Source organism: Venturia canescens, chromosome 6, assembly GCF_019457755.1.
Source record: "Venturia canescens isolate UGA chromosome 6, ASM1945775v1, whole genome shotgun sequence".
Lineage (NCBI taxonomy): Eukaryota > Metazoa > Arthropoda > Insecta > Hymenoptera > Ichneumonidae > Venturia > Venturia canescens.
The window spans coordinates 4,888,953-4,903,179 of record NC_057426.1 but is presented as its reverse complement, the minus strand read 5'-3'; the positions used below and the strand labels follow the sequence as shown (position 1 = coordinate 4,903,179).

Sequence of the window (14,227 nt, the reverse complement as noted above, 5' to 3'; positions counted from 1 at the left end):
TTGTCACGTGAAACGAATATCGAATTTCCTAGCTCGAGCTTCCCCCCCTCCTGATCGCATGGCATAACATTCTCTGTGCTGCGTTATATGAAGAACAAAGTGAGCTACTTTCGCTTTCACTTTTGTTTAAATTCCTCTTCCGTATACTCTTCTCTCTTTTTTTCATAGTAATTCGCCATCTTTCGTAATCGAAATGTTGCCAGCGCAAAAACAAAGTTCGAACTTCACGAACCGAAACTTCATCACTCCCCCCTAAAAATTCTCAAGTTTCACCTGCTCACGATCAAGTTTTCACACGCCGAAAGCTTGGATCCAAAATTTTTCATATTTCACTTTTTTTCATTGAATTTTTATGTTATTTCAAGTTTTTTTATACGGATTGCGGCGTTGAAAACGAATGAAATTTTTTGACGCTTTTTTTCCACTGTCCTCCGTCGCGATATTGTGATTAAACTGACTTTTTCTGTCGAGTGTCACAACGCCATTGACTGTCGGGGCTCTCTTTTTCCATTCGTACCCAGGTGAGCCGAGCATAAATCTACGCGGAATTTTACTCTCGTAGTACGACAGCTCTTTGCATTTTTCACAAAGAATTCGACACCAGTCAAAGTTCTCGATTTTCGCTTGATAAAATTTAAATATCAATCGCTAATGATGATTCGGAGTCAAAACACATAAAAAGAAGCATATTTTATAAGTTAATGTAACGCTAGTGAGTTTCAGGTTTCAGGGCAGCAAATACGAATGGGTACGAATAAAAAGCGCAAAAAGATCAGCGGAACGTCGAAAGTGGCAATGCATTAAATAATTCTGTAGAGATCAAGCAAGAGCTCGACCCATTTGACGTCGTGATGAGTCAATTTTTCGTATTATTCACAGCGAACAGTAACACTACGCAGACAATAAACACTTCGGAGTTACATACATGACAGGCGTACCCTTTTGAGCTGACCAGAGTGTATAGAAAAGTGGCGAAGAAGGGAAGGCCCCAAAAAGTGATGCTCGAACGAGGCGGAAGTGTGAGAGAGGATGATAAAAACGGCGCAGGAGGAGGGCCGGGGGTTTCGGTGAAATTCGTGCTTGTGAATGAGAGAGAAAATAGAGGGGAGAAAACAGAAATAGTAGAAAGAGGAATAGGAGGGTGAGTTTGGAGCGGGAGCGAAGCCATGGCGCGGGCTCGGTGCGGACAACGAGAAACCAACAGGGAGAACGGGGAATTTTTTTCCATTAGCTGTTTATTTCGAATTCACAATGGCCGGTGGCGCACAATACTGCGGAGTCTGCCGTTAACGCGACTAACCGCGGAAAAGGGTAGGGGGAAAGTTATACAATTCTCGATGTACGTGGATCCTTTTGCTCTTTTGGTTCTTTACATTTTTTGATTATTCAAATGAGAGGGAGAGAGAAGAAAAATGAACGAACGAAGGAATAATATTACGGATGAAGATATTCACGTGGGCACTCACCGTCCATAATTGTTTGGCTCACCTGGAAAAGAGCGCTCGCTGCACGAGGCCGGGTCACCATAAAATTATTCAAAAATTCTTGCCTCGAATAGGAAATACTCATCGACATGATTCTGAGCTCGAATATATGCGAGCCCTCGATATTTTACGACTCTAAAGTGACTCGGCGTATTGCAATTGTTTCATCGAACCGTACCTGGTCGATCGGATGTGAAATAATTTTCGTTTTGCCGCCACACAGCAGTCGGGGGTCAGCCCTAAGCGAACTGAGGACTCAAACTCGTGAGGCATTGCCTTGAATTTAGGAAATCGCGCTCCGGAAACGATCGGACGCCAACAAGGAGAATTTATCAGTGATCCTCTCCCCATGCACAGGCAGGCAGGACAGGACGTCCCTCGCCCGCACCCAAGCCCCGATGTGTGTACAACACCACTGCCCATTTCAGACTTATTCCAACCTCCGTAATCCCATTTGGGTGGCGCTTGAACGTATCTCCGGTTAGCTCGGTGGGTTAGTCCGTTGTACACCTGTGCTCCAGCTCGGAACATGTCGACTGGGAAAACGCTGTCGTGCGCAAAGGGGAGATCCTCGCGGACGATACCCGAAACGAGCATACAATGCGACTAGCGGATAGAAACAGCCACGCGCTGGGGATACAATCCACTGCAAAATACAAACACGATTGCACCGCTCGGTGGAATACGTACATTGCTGTGCTCTACCAGTTGTACCACGCCAGGGGGGAGGCAGGAGACGGCACGGAAAATAGAAAAAAAACGCTTCGATTTAACGAATTGGGATTTTCGGTCGACCTTTTATGGCTCATTTTTCAGTACGCGAACGCTCCTAGTGAATTGCTTTTTTGTCTCGATTTACAGAGACAATTCGATGTACAAGAATTGTTTTCATACCCGGGAAAACATCCGTAATTTTGGAATTCATTGGGCCACAAGAGAAGATGGGTTGGGTCTTTGTTTGCACGCTCGTTGCAGTACGACTCGTCGCGAGCATTCCTGACAACAAGGCAATTATAGACTTTTGGGAGGAACGTCGAACCCCATTGTTTCGTTTCTGTGGATGCTCTCAATGAAGATTTGCTTGAAAAAGTTTGTTTTTGAGAGTAAATACAAGTGGAGACGTTGGTTTGATTGCATTTAATAAAACGACGTTATTGAATGAGGGTGTGAAAAGTTGGTGTCTTTAACAAGTGTTATGAAGAGCTTTAAGAATTGCGTTGAACGAGTCGTGAATTACACAATAATCGTTATGTAAAGTCGTCGTGTGTTGTAACTACGCGATATTCTCACCTCTCGTGTATTCCTGTGCTCCCCTTTTCACAGAGAGGTGCTTCCAACTATCGTCCTTTGATGAATTTCTCTGGCTAGATGCAGTAATTACATACGCGTGGAATTAAAGCGAAGCGGCTGGTGGCGAGGAGTGCGTTGAACAGCAGTGGAAAAGCTCTCGAGAGTCTCCTGTAAAATTGTGCAACGATGAAAAACATCGCACATCCGGCGGTTTTCTTTTCGTCCCCACTTTTCTCTCTAAACTCTCCTCTCTCGGTATTCCTTTTTCTGTCCTCTTGGCCTCGACTCCGCCTCGCCTGGCCCCGAAATTGGAGAGCACTGTTAACGTGAATTACGTCGTAGGCTCCGTTCTCCACCGTGCTGCTTCGTACTCCGTATATGTACGTAATACTTATAGAAAAAGAAGAGAAAGAGTGAAAAGTATGTCTGTGCGAGGTGTGCTGGGAGAGGAGAGAGAGAGAGAGACGAAGTTGACTAAGGGCGCTATTCACGTGAGCACGCGCCATTTCGGGAATGTCCTTAGCCTAACGAATGGCTTTAATTTCACGCTACGTGGCGGAGTTGCTCTCTCGTGCTCTCTTTATCTCTCCTCCATTTGACTCTCTCTCTATGTTCGCTCTTCGCTCTTCGTCTCGCTGAGTCTCTCTTACACCACAATGAACGCGGTCACCGAAAGTCGTTTTCAACGGATGCATGCGCTCCCAAACGACGATGTACGAGATACTCGCGGCTCTGTATATATTTATCGCTGTTTCTTGTTGGCTCGAGGAAATTCTCACGGATCGACGCTCGGCATCTTAATTATGATTTTAATTAGCAGTTGTTCCATTCCGCACTTCGAGATACGGAGGGCGGAATAAACGTAAGCGTATATGTTGATCCATCTGCCACCGCCGCTCTCGCTCGTTTTCCCTCTCTAATTCACCAGTTTTTTCTTCTCTCATTTTAGTGCGCTTCTACACTTGACGCACTTCGCGTCTCCAGGGCCGGAGGTCTTTTTTACTCTCGCTCCTGTTCCAAGGGCGCACCCTTGAGACAGCTCAGGTTAAAAGCTCTCCCGTGCCCTTAGTAACACATCATTTTTCATCATCATCATTTTTTTTGTAAAACTTTCATTTCTTTCAATCGCCAAAGATTGGCCGATAGAGCTTCAGTCCAAACTCCCTCGTCAGCGCAGACCAATGAGAAAAACCTCCAGCTAAAAAACGGCTTCGAAAATTTGTCATATTTTAAAAAAACTTCGTTTCGGTAGAACGCAGTTTCGTCGTAATATTCAAAATTCTGTTGCCCGACCCTCATTCGAATATGCCAGCGGAACGTTTCGATGGCATCTGGTATCCAGCGAAGATCTGGAGCGTGCAGTTACAAACGGTAATGGAAAAGATGTCGATCGCATCGACCTTAATCTACAGCAGACCCGGCGATGGCGTTTTGCCGCCAAGCATTGAATAGTCGTTCGTACGCTGCAGGCACATTAGGTCGCCATTTTATGCTTGAGATTCGGATAAAAATTCCTTCATACTCGCGACCTCAGGAACCTTCAGCATCGCGCCAGTTGAGTAGAGAATCCCGAGGCACTGTAAATTCCATGGAGCTCGCGAGGGCAGTTAGAATTCGGACGTAAGAAAGTCGGGATTATTGCACCACGAGAAACCCGCTGGCATCGTGACTAGAAGAAAGCCACAATCATAATCCAAGAGTATAAAAAAAAAAAACGGGCTCGTAACAAAACGGATGAGTTCGGGTGCATCTTCTCAAATTTCGCTTCGAAATCGAAACCTCTTTGAAGCGTTTGAGTCGTGAGAAGTTGGCTGTTACGAAAGCGAGTTCTTTCTCGTTGTTTACTGGAAGCGAGTCGTTCGAGAGGAATTTGTACTCGCACTGACACTCTGATAAAGGACCGAGCGACGTATACACGTATATAGCTATGAAAATCTATTGATCTTAGGAACGCAAGGAGTTTCCAAAAGTCTCGTTAACGGCGAAGACCTCGCAGAAATATATTCGTTTTGTTTAATGTTGGCTAATCGAGATCGCGACCTGGATCCGCGAGCTCAAGCTCATTTCTGCACGATCCCTCTGGTGGCTAGTGTTGCACAGTTTGTGCGCAACGATCGTTCGAAAAGTTACTGGCAACACTCGTTAGCTTCAACGTTATCCATGCTCAACGTTAATCTCGACCTCGAGCTTTTTCCCCACTCTCGCACAACTCATGCACATTGGCCAGTGCATGGCGACTTTATTTTTCCTGAGATCGAGCCTGCCAGAATAATGTTTTTGCAATTAAACTGGAATCCTGTTGTCATTCGGCTCGTGGCTCAGGTGAAATTCGACGTAAATTATCAATTCTACGTTCACATTGCTTGGTTCGGTGCAACATTTTGTTAGAGTCTGTTTAAAAACCTGCCAAATTCAACGTTCTTGTTCCTCATCGATTTTTCTCAATTGTCAACACGATCCCTCGCTTCTCTTGGCCCCCAAAAAATCGTGATTACTTCGTCTCGGGACGCGCGCGTCCTGTGTCCAGGTGTATAATGTATGCGTCCCGATGAGTATTTGACCGAAGCCAATATCAATTGAGCACGCCGGGTTGTGCTATCATTCCCTTTCGTCCCTTCTTTATCAACGTGGGAGGCGTACCAGACGGATTTCCATACAGACTCGCCTCTTGTACCGGACGCTATGGAAATGTGCAACTGAAAAACAAGCAAACTTTCGAAACCGGGGGCTGTGAAGCTTTTTAGAATGTCCCGTAGCCCGTCTCGCTCGCGCGGATATACAGCCACGTTGAATTTAATCTCCGGATCCGCACGTATACGAACCAGTAAGAAATTCACTGGGGCGGTCACCTCAAACGTCAAATTCTTTATGAACTCGAAGGTGTTTCAGAAAAAATGGCAAAAAATATAATTTCACTAATCGATTACGACTCCTGTAAGCTTTGACAAGGCGTTGAGAATGATTTATTCATTTGCGTTGCTCATCAGCCCCGGTCAAAGTTGACAGTCATATAAACCATTAAAACAACCTTCTGGTTTCAAAGATCCAACGCTTCCTAGCGCGCGTACAACACAAGAGTATCGCCATATCAAAGCGTTCCGTTCCCTCATATTTCTCAGTCTCTTTGACAGGTACTGATTCACTTACGAAATGTTAAACGTACGAGCGGAAATGTACACTAGTCGGAGCTCTGACACGAGGACGAGAACGAGGTCCGATCGATGTCTCAAATAGCCTGCCCCTCTGTTCATCGATGTATATATCTCTACTTATTGTTAGTGTGCACTCGACGTGTGTTGTGCTTCCGCGGGTACCACTCACGTAGCACAATCAACGTTAGGTGTTTACCCGTTTTGATTAGCGGTGTTCCGTTCTCGTTCTATTCGTTCCTACAACCTGGCCTAGGGTACAACATATTGTTTCATAACAAAATATACACATAACGCGCGTGTGTGCTCAATTAACCGGAGCACGCAGCAATCAAACTGTGCGGGGGCACACACTTTTCATCAGGAAACTCCGATCCTTTTTCCCTTATTGTGTTTCCATTTCCAAAGAATTTCCAATAACTCCCAATCACTGGAGAACAAATTGCTAATTTATATTCTGTAGCGAAAACAACATTTTGTTGAAACGTTCAAAATTTTGTTGCTCGAATCAAATAAAGCGGTGGAGTACGTCGGACTTGATGTGGTAAATAAATGTTTGTTTTAATTTACAAAATATGACGCTACAACTAACGGATACGTATTGAAAGATTGTAACGAAACACTTGAGAAGAATGTGGCGAGTGGATGAGTCTATTTTTCTGTCAAGACATTTTTGCAAAAGACATATTTTGCACGGAGAGAAATATTTTTGTTAGGACAACGTGCGAGCGTGAGCCCGTTGCACGCTAGCGTAAAAAGATATTTTTGCTGTCCGAGCAAACGATTTTGGTAGTTAAACAAATGAATGTAGAAACAAAAACAAAAGTGTTGGAGGGAAAAATTTAGGTCAGGCCAAAACTGCTGTGCTACTGAGAGGGTGAGCAGAATTTAAAATTCGCTCGTCGAGCGCAGGGCTCTTCATATTTCACGAGCTCACTCGGATATGACGATGCTTTATAAATAGAATTTTTAAAAAATCAAGGAAAATACTGAAAAATCAAAGCTGTGAACGCATATTTTTGAAGTGAAAAACTTGGACGTTTCTTTGATTTTTTCCGAGTCAGTCTTCTTCCCCTGTGCTTGAAATTGCGGTCGGTCACGTCGCCCCGGAGTCGGTAACTTCTCGACTCGAGGTTACCATCGTTACCGACTCTAGCTACGCTCGACTCTCACCGGTCAAGTATTCTTATCGATCCCAGCGCGTTGCGAGGGGTTGATCGACGTGTCCCGAAGGCGGCGCCACTTTACTTTACCCTTAGGAGACTCAGAAAATCGCAGGAGAACAAGAAAAAGCGTGATTGCACGGTGCCAGGGGCTCCTTCAGGACTTTCGTTCAAATTTCAATAAAATTACGTTTCAAAATTCAAATTGGAGTAAAGAGTTTCCACCAAACATCCGATATCAGTTGGACTGAATTTCGTAAAATCAATCTGCTTGGACTGTAGCTCGTAGACTTACTTACCCGAATTTTTTAGCGTTGCCAAAACGTCAACTTGAATGAAAACTGAAGCTGAACTGAATCATAAAAGAGGCAGATGGCAGCAATGAAAAACCAAAATAAATTCGAGTTTTATCACGATTGCAATGAACCATATTGAACTTTTCTCTCCCTCCTTTTTTATAGAGTTTCAGTTCTAAATAAAAATTGTCGTAGCTTCTCTACACAAACAAAATAAGTCAAATTTATCCCCCCAAGGAGACAAACTTGCAACAGAATGATAATTCACGTCTCCGCGTATTCCTTCCCCATCTCCAAATCGTGCAAAGATGTAAGGAAACAAAAAATTGAATTTAAAAAACAATTGAATACAGCCACAGTGTCGAATATTTGATTATCCAAAAAAAAAAAAATCAATTGAATCAACAATTCCCTCAGCGGCTGCTGCATAATCCGTTTATTCTCGCAACCCCGTGAGTCGTAATAATCGCAAACCTCATAAAACACAAGTTAGAGAAATCAGAGTGAGAATTAGAGTGTGAAAGAGAGAAAGAACATTGGGCATTGGTATGCCGAGTTGGTTGACGGGCGCGTATCCGTAGCAGAGTGCACGGAGGTGGTCGCATGTTATTTCATGAAAACGGATCTATTTCGAGGGTGCCTGACCCTCGAGTGATGTGTGTGCCCAGAATACAAAAGGCCACTGTATCTATATATAAACACATATAAATATATAGCAATGCGGAGAGCTTTGGATTCTGGGTTTGGTGAGTGAGTATAGAGGGCCAACGCGCGGATGGAGGCAAGCAGGGAAGGCGGATGTTTGCCGAGGGAAGCAGCGGACTTCGCTTCGCTAACGTTAACCCTCTTCTCTTCACTCACGCTCCACAAGCTCCTATATCCTTTTCCGAACGCTCTCACCACTAGCTAGACATCTACATGTGTTTTCCATTCATCCTCGATCCTGTTCTATCTCTCTGCCTAATGTCCATCGTCCGGTTTTAACACCATCCCACGCTCCTCTAATATACATATACATACATTATCTCTGTGGTCCTTACCAACCCTCTTATTTCAAGCTCCATCCTTATTCGAGGCTCGAGGGCGGGGGGAGAGGAGATTTTCCGAGCGGTCCCGGCGGCGGTGAACAAAGATGGGCTTTTGTTGAAACAGCATTAAACGCTATTTCCCAGGGATATTCAAGAGGAGGAAGCTGGATCGGCGAGAGGTATTTTCCTCCGAAAGAATATACGAATTTGACAGGACTTTATATACAAATACACTTATAATATATTCGCGCACATTTACGCGCGTGCACACACGTCGAAGAGCGATAAGTAGGTAGATATACTACTTTTTCCCAACAGGCATTATGTTTTCTCTTTGTTATTCCTTTTCTGCTTCCCTTTCACGACGACTTTCTCGTGCGATACACGTATAGAAACTTAGTATATGTACGTGTATACAGCATAAATGGCGTAGTGAACGAAACGAATTTCGCCCATGCTCCGCTCTCGCTTCACCTCTTTGTAGGACACTTTTCTTCCGGAACGTTGCCCCAACAATCGTATTCCCCATTTCCCTCAGACTGCAATGGCCTTTTTCTCTCTTTCCTTCTTTCCTCTTCACTCTCTCTCTCTCTCTCTTTCTCTGTCCATATATATTTTCCTCTTCGTCTCTTCCTTTCTTTTCGTTCGCCCAGCGTGTTCTCTGCTTCAGCATTGGCCGCCGCGCGCGCGACTCCGCACACGTTCCCGGCTCCTTCAATCTGGCCACGTTATATAGAAACTAACCTCTTCCTCATCCTACCTACTATAAACCTTTTCCCTCCGTCACCACTGCCACTGTCGGCCAGATTGGAAAATTTTCTCCGTCGAGAATTCACGGTGCAACGCTCCCTCTTCTTGCCATCTCTTCAGATACGTACTTCGATTCTCTCTTCGATGTACACACCCGGATATATACGTACACGGTAGAACCACCTTCAGACACACGCTCTCTGCAGTACATGCACATTGTCAGTCACGACTATTCCACCGATTCGCTTCTCGTTCCGTGTCCCTTCGATTTCTCGGCCTCCTCTCACTCTACCTGCTCCCACTATATACCTCTTCACATATGTATTCCACATAGGTGTTCAATTTGAACACCGAATGAGGCAGTGAGAAAAGTCGATAGTTTGGATGTACCTGTTGAGAGATTCTTTTTTCCTCTCTCCAAGGTACTCACCCAATTCTTGTTCTTTTATCGTTCGATCGACGGTCACCCTCCGCTACCCGGATGACGTTTGGACATTTCAGTACAAACGTTTTAGCTTATCCTGCCCCCTTTTTTACATTTCATATCCGACATGTACTAGAATTTTTTTACTTTCGCAACGTCGTTTTCACTCCTTTTAGGTGCATTTCCAGTTACATTCGGTGGAAAACTCCTTCAATCGAAATTATATCAATCGCTTTATATTTCGCGGTAGTCATTTATAGCGACGGGCTGAAACGGGAGAAACAAGAAATTAACCCATTCTAGGTTATTCACCGCATTTCGTAGCTCCAAAGTTTTTACTGTCGATAGGAGAGACTCGAAAAGAGGAATTTCAGAAACTGGGCTTTTTCGTACCGCGACAAATCTCGATGTGTGTCAATACCGAAGGACAAAATTTTGTTGCTTCTCGCTGGGTATAATTAACAGTTTCAGTTTTCGCTGGAAAGTGGTGGGCAAAAAGTTTGGGAATGCGTGCGCACATTCGTGGATTCTTTGTTAGCAGGAAAGTGAAGAGTTGAGGGGTTACTGAAAGTGAGAACCGCACGTAAATTTTACAGGCATTCACGTGAACCGTCAGAAAAAATAGTTGTTACGGTTAAGCTTAACACAGAAAAGAGAGAGAGAGAGGAGGGCCGGAGAGACAGGGAGACAGGGGCAGAGGAAAACATCCCTCGTCTGAACAGTTAGCTCGAGGGGATTGGTCTGGATGGGATAGTTCTTGAAAGCAGCGTTTCACATACCAGCAAAGTCGTTGAACGCGTGGAAAAGGGTGTTGAAGCATAAAATACATATCTTAAGCCTGCCTAGCCCATTCCCTCGGGCGGTGATCCGCTCGTAGCTTTAATTAAAAGTTGATCCTGCCTCTGATACCACGGGCTTGAGCTGAAGCGATTTTCGCGTTCCAATTTAGCCCTCAACCTATACATCCCGAAGGATAATTCAGCCGCAACTGTGTTGAAGCCTGGGACGCGCGGGGTTGAAAAAGCCCGCGAGTAGTCAAGCCACATGCTTTGTACTTGGGTGTAGTTTGAGTGCGGGAGTTTCATTCTTTTGAGCCTCGCGCGCCTAAAATCTCTCTTTCAAATTGAATTTGCACTCGAGGCGATTAAATTTCAAAAGTTTTTCTTCCGAGGCCGCCAAAATTGTGGCTGCGATATTCGGAGTTGGTGCGCGTATTTATCGAGTCGAAAGTGCTGCGTCCGCGCGGGAGCGCGCTGGCGACGGAAGGGCTCGCGTCAGGGGCGAGGAAGCAGCCGCGCAGCTCCGGATCCGCAAGTTTTTATTGAAAAATAAAATGCTCAGGCCTTTTTCGTCGTTGTTTCTTGCAGGAATATGAATTCTATAGATATACAAGTTGCCGGTTTCGCTTACGCGTTCGAAGTCGCCACAGTTTAGAGTTTAGAGAGTTCACAGACTTGAGTTGTTGTCATAGTCGTAGAGGGTTCTCGAAACTACCGCCCGGAGTTGGGGGGCCATGGGCATGCGAGAATGCGTAGGAAAGCAGCGACGGGCGCAAAGAAGGAAAAAGACCCGCGGGGGTTGCGCACACGCACATACACAAGTGCAAGCGTGGGCGCGTGCACACAGCGACGTGCATGTGCGGACGGGTTCGAGAGACCGCGGGAGAGAGGAGATCAAGGGGCGTTGGAGAGCCAATCCATCAGGAAGAGCTGCTGCTAGCTGCCACCGGCAGGACTGCTTCACCCCTGTGTAGTAAACTGTTGGTGGTAGCAGAGAACGTACGAAGAGTACAAAACTCCATGGCCAGCACCCGATGTGGCAACTTTCACGATTTTAACCTCCCCCCGCCTCTCTGCCCAGGTCTCCGCTAAATCCCCTCAAGCGTACGCTTCTATATAGTTTATTTCTACCGCCACCCGCGCGCGCGCGCGCGCGCACGTCCATCCCCGAAACTTCAACAAATCGTGGGCTTATCCGGTGCATGCTCGCTCATGGCCAGCGGCGATGCTGCGCACACTTTTTCCGAAGCGTCGGATGCAGCGACGGCAAATCGGCAACAGAAATTCGCCCGCAAGTTTTTCAATGCTTCCTTCGCCTCCTTCCTCGGGACTGGAAAGTCTAAAAAGCTCGGAATTACGACGGGAGGGGAAGGAAATGTGAAAAGAAATGTTGAAGGATAGAACGAACGCTCGGTGCGATTGGAAGCGCTAATGACAACAAAATCAAAGTTTCTCGACGCTTCGGTTGCAATGGGAAAGTCCAATACATTCACGAAGCCGTAAATTTATGTTTAAAATCTCGACTGAATATGATGTTTGCACGCTTTAGCGATTACGAGTCGAGCGAAATGCCTGCCTTCTCAGTCATCGAGATTTTCGTTGAAACACGGGGCGATAAAATATGTTTCTGGAAGTCTCACAGCTAGAAGCCTGATGCAGAGTGGATGAGCGCGGAGCTGGAGGGTTCTCGCGTCGAATGATATTTCGTAGGACTATCTTCTATCCCGTGGCGCATACAAAATAGACGTTTTCAGGGGCCACATACCAGAAGTGTATGCAAAAGCATAGCAGTGTAAACGAGTTGGTAGAGCGTACACGACGCTGTTCCGCGGCAAGGACGGAATTATTAATCATGGCCGGGATCTCATAAAGCTTCGCTTAAGCTTCGCACAGTGCATCGTTTATTACCGAGGCGCGGCTGCAATGCTTTTCGCTTTCTCCGCTTCACCTTCTCTCCTCGACTCGCGGTGCCTGTCTCTTTCTTTCTTCCCGGTGAATCCACTGGTGCTCTATCCTCTTTGTGATCGTAGCATATGATTTTATAAGAGCAATTCCTCTCGTTATTATCTATCAAACGAGGCGAGCAAGAAGTATTGCGGCCTGCTCGGAGGCTTCAGAACTTCCCTCCACATTGTTGCGTGCGCGGGCGTAACATTTTTCAAGAAACTTTCGTACGTTGCCACGTACTTGATGAAGTCTCCGTCTATTTTTTCTCGCGAGGAAACACGACGCACAAATCCATTTCGCATCCTTTTTGGTACACTACGAGTTTACGTTCCAATTATCAACTAAGTTTTGCTGCTTTCTTCGCGCAGCATAAGCCCCTCAAATCTCCGTGTCTCTCTTCCCCTAATTTTCACTATTTTCTCTCCCCCCTCGCCCCGTCTTCGCGATCCTTTGTCACTGCGCGTTAACTCTTTCCACTAAAACGCAAAGTCTCAGCCACTCTATGCTCTTCTCGTTTCCTCGTACTTTCCACAAATGCGCCCACGTATATACTCGCGCTTGATTTCGTCGAGGCTTCATCCCTCGTTCCTCGTGCGCGTTCGCTCTTCGTCTTCGAAATCCCCTTTGAGGCGTCACGAGACACGACCCTCGTGAACGCCAAAATGGAGTTTAACAGGTATAGGCGCGACGGGCGCCGCGTGAACCTCCTTCCCTTCTGTCTCCGTCTCCCTCTCGCAGCAGGTTCATGCACTCGAGTAGGATATACTTTCGAGCGTTTAAGCCTCGCTCTGTGAGACCTCACCTTCAGCCTCTGACGCTAATAATCCTTTTTTTTACGTCGCCTACACTCCCTACCCTCCGCTTTTCCTTTCGCTTTCACTTTCTGTTTCTATTTTCATGTCCCTCTTCTCATTTTTCCCCAACAAAGTAACGCCTAACCGTTTTTTTTTCATCTCCATTCTTGGGATCCTTACGCACGACGATCTCACGAGTAACTCGAAGGTGTACGCGGTCTCGCACGCGTGTCCTGCGGTGTGCACGTGACACGCGTACGTTCGGATCAGGAGGGTGGCATTTACCGAACTTCTATGTGTCCCCCCCCCCCCCCCCCGCCCTCCCCACCCCCTTCATCAACGCAGGTCTCCAGGCTGTAAACTAAGTAGAACACCAAGGGTTGTTGGACTAAGCTCCACCCTCCCTACCTATACATCATGATCTCGTTCTCGTCCTCGAATACAAACGGACGAGGGATTACAGGCTGCCCCGGTAATTGCTCCTCGCAATTTACCCGGACAAAATCCCGCGATTAAGCACCGGCGAATTCACCTTCGTCTCTAACGTGCATTGAGGTTACACATTTCTACGGGAATCACGTGTGATATTTGCCACGAAAACCCCTCAACAACAGTCCGGAGATAATTAGAAGTTTGTTAATCATTGAAATCGTGATGGACGTTCGGATTGAAGGAAATTTAACATGCTGAATTTCGTGAGTGATTTTGCGTCGATGAAAATGCGGCTTCGACTGTACGTTTGCTGGGTACTACTGAAGGATTTTCATCGAGGGCTTTCGCGGTCTGTTGAGGCGTTTCAACTGGTAACGATGAACTAGAAATTTGATCGGTTATTTTGAAGGAACGCAGATATGCAGCGAATAATTACGAAATTGGGTTTGAGAATTTGAAATTCTACTCGCGCGTATACGCTCGTACTAATAAAAATTTCGAGTTGGCCTGATCTGTCAAACTGTCAGTCTTTTCGTCAAGAAGATATCCGATTTGGGTATCTCGACAGATTAGGGTTCTCGTATCCACATTTCCCATCGTCCCTAGACAACGAGAACCAGCTGTTTTGGTGTCTCTCTCCTGCTCTCGATTGTGTGCGCCTTCGTCCCACTTGTGAGCTGGAAACACGTGG

General features: G+C 46.0%; 1 protein-coding gene across 5 annotated transcripts in view; it reads left to right on the top strand.

The window, feature by feature from the left end:
* Positions 1-14,227, top strand: part of Sema2a (Semaphorin 2a) — a 268,372-nt gene that overhangs the window by 49,910 nt on the left and 204,235 nt on the right. The window contains exon 1 of one of the 5 annotated variants that reach the window (XM_043422287.1): positions 3,084-3,154. The exons of the other annotated variants lie outside the window; for them this stretch is intronic. The gene's annotated coding sequence lies outside the window, so the exon portion shown is untranslated. Of the gene's footprint in view, positions 1-3,083; positions 3,155-14,227 lie in introns of those variants that run through there. 5 annotated transcript variants of the gene reach the window in all.